Source organism: Ipomoea nil, unplaced genomic scaffold, assembly GCF_001879475.1.
Source record: "Ipomoea nil cultivar Tokyo-kokei standard unplaced genomic scaffold, Asagao_1.1 scaffold2845, whole genome shotgun sequence".
Taxonomy (NCBI): Eukaryota; Viridiplantae; Streptophyta; class Magnoliopsida; order Solanales; family Convolvulaceae; genus Ipomoea; species Ipomoea nil.
The window spans coordinates 7,659,232-7,662,193 of record NW_017619273.1 but is presented as its reverse complement, the minus strand read 5'-3'; the positions used below and the strand labels follow the sequence as shown (position 1 = coordinate 7,662,193).

General features: G+C 30.6%; 1 long non-coding RNA gene across 1 annotated transcript; it reads right to left on the bottom strand.

The window, feature by feature from the left end:
• Positions 1 to 815: 815 nt before the first annotated feature.
• LOC109160013 lies at positions 816 to 2,492 on the bottom strand. The gene is made up of 3 exons (XR_002050666.1): positions 2,218 to 2,492; positions 1,841 to 1,933; positions 816 to 1,049 (listed from the first exon to the last, which is right to left on the bottom strand). It is a non-coding gene; the product is annotated as an uncharacterized LOC109160013 (long non-coding RNA).
• Positions 2,493 to 2,962: the final 470 nt, after the last annotated feature.

Below are 2,962 nucleotides of genomic sequence, written 5' to 3'. Positions count from 1 at the left end.
ACACATTTATCCAACATTACACATTTATCCAACCCTTTTGCATTAATGTTTTGACTGTAAATAGCATGATCTATAGTAATTAGTATGACTCTTCAATGTTTTGACTGTAAATAGCATGATCTATATATACAGTTGTTCCCATTATTTTGTTATTGTTTACTGATTTGTACATTTTTTAAGCTTTTTGGCAAATGATGAAAGTTTTATTTCTGATGCCATTATTGTACACAGCAGTTGAATGGATGGCAAATGATGATATTTTAATTCTGATGTCAAATTTACTTTATTTTCCAGTAAAATTTTTGTAAGTATATCAAGTTTTGACTGTAAATAGCATGATCTATAGTAATTAGTATGACTCTTCAATGTTTTGACTGTAAATAGCATGATCTATATATACAGCTGTTCCCATTATTTTGTTATTGTTTACTGATTTGTACATTTTTTAAACTTTTTGGCAAATGATGAAAGTTTTATTTCTGATGCCATTATTGTACACAGCAGTTGAATGAATGGCAAATGATGATATTTTAATTCTGATGTCCAATTTACTTTATTTTCCAGTAATTTTTTTGCAAGTATAGAACTTCTTTAAGCCTTTGGCAAATGATCAAGCTTTATTTCCTGATGCAATTATTGAACAGAACAGTTTAACTGATGGCAAATGATGATATGATAATTCTGATGCCAAATTTGAAGTAAAATTTTGGCAACTTCAACAAATTCTTTTAGTTTTTGTTGCTGCCTGAAATGATATCTTAATTTAAACTGGCTGATTTTATTTAATCTTAGGCCAGGCTACAAATGATCTGTTAATTTTAACCTCTGTTAGATATGTGAAATCATTTGTTTAGTTGGCATTTTTGAGATTGATAGCTGTCGCTGTTGAATAGTTTCTTTGAGTAGATTGTATATAGCAATTTTTTGGCCTAAGTTACACATGGCCAATACATAGTAGTCATATCTAGAATTTGTAAACATTGTCTTTCCAGCATGTCCCTTGAATCTTTCTTTATGCCATTCGTTCAGCTACTTTCTTGAATCTGCACCTGAAAAAAAACATAGATAATATAAATCTTTCACATAGAAACCAATAGTTCAAACTTAGATAATGTTGTAGATGTCAAACAGGGAAAAATACAGTTCTGATTATTGTTTCACATCCCACCATTACCAAAACAATTTTTTCAAAACCAAACTACTCTAGGACACATGAAGAGTTTCCAGCTTCACAGTCACCTGTTTATTCTTTTTTGAGCTTTGTGTGGATGATAATTCATCCAGAAGACACTTTTCACTGAATGACTTCCATCAGTGTCATGTTCAACTTCGCTATAGGATATTTGAGATACTACTAATCTCTATCAATTCCATCTCTATACTATTTATGAGTGGTGAAAAATATGAAATTATGTACCTCTGTTGTACCCTTTTATTTCCCATTATTGTATACCTGGTTATTTGCCTGGTTTTTTTAGTTAATGTATTCCTTTAGTCAGGGGTGCTGCACTCAGGTACCTTTTATAGTTGCTTCTTTCTGGATAACAATTAGTGTCTGATCATTCAGAGTAGAGTAAACAGATTAGTACAAAAAAAAGATTAGATTAGTTTATTAAAACAAAAAAAAAAAAGAGATTATTTAGCATATTATTAGTATAATAAATAAACAGATTAGGTTTTCAAAAAAATTAAGCAGATTAGTATAAAGAATAAATAAATAAAAAGATTATTAAGCAAATCAATTCATTTCATTGTGTCATCCATGGTAGGGTAGATGCTATTTATGTGCTTATGCTAATCTAGCAAAGAAAGTAAAAATGGAAGCCAATCAAGTGTATACCTTTCCCATCTAGTTATGGATCAACTCCTTCATCTTCTGAGTATAGGCTTCTCCTCCACTTATAGTTTCATTGGCTTCCATGTGCTCCTGCAACTGCTGTGGAGTAAATATATGAAAAGCTAATTATATTTCTCCCTTTATTTTGTTTTTTACATTTAATCTATAATTTATATTTCTCCCTTTATTTTGTTTTTTCCATTTAATCTATAATTTATAATTTATTTCAAAATAGCAGTGACCAAAAAAATCTCACAAATCTTTCACTCTTTTCACTCTTTACAAATCAACCCCTTTCTCAAGCTTGATAATATACATAAAACAATAGAACATATAGTATTTATTTATAGAACTTACCTTCTCGTTATGAAAAAATTTACCTTCTGGTCATGAAAAACGTCCTCTGATTTGTGATGAAGCTTTTTTGGATATGGAAGTTTCGGCGGTCACACCTCTTACAGACGTCTTTCCGGCGAGTCTGGTATTACTGCTGCCTTGCATGACCTAGTGTTTGTATTGAAGACTGAAACTTTGATAGTCTTTGTATTGAAGAGAAAGTGATGTATATATAGGATGTTTAGATATAATTGCTTCCTTATCCTTAGTTAACGAAAGGACAGAAATCGATTGGTCTTCAATGACTTTGGAAAAACAAATCCGGCTCTTCCGGCTCTTCACCATAAATATTATATGGGAAAATGAAGAGTACCACCGGCTTTAACTTATAAATTAAATCTGATTGGCTTATAAAAAAATCTTGGGCGTAAAAAAAATAGAAACAAAATATTTAGTTTAAATCTTTTTTGGTAACCGATGAGTTACACGTTCTTTTAAGCAAAATGATATAAATATTTGATACTCTTCAAAACGACGTAGTATTGTTTGGGCGGGAATTTTTTGCTCATATTGTTTTACTTTATAATATATATAGAGATAGAGATAAGCCAACACCCACTCTTGCAAATTTATATAATTTTTCTTACAAAGTCCATAACTCACCCTCATTAGCTATAAATTTCGATGAGTTTTTGTAGGTGTGACTAGAAAAGAGAATATGAGAGAGAGAATAGATAGAAAAAAAAAAAAAAACAAAGGAAATTACGTGCCCAACGGACGCGTGGAGTG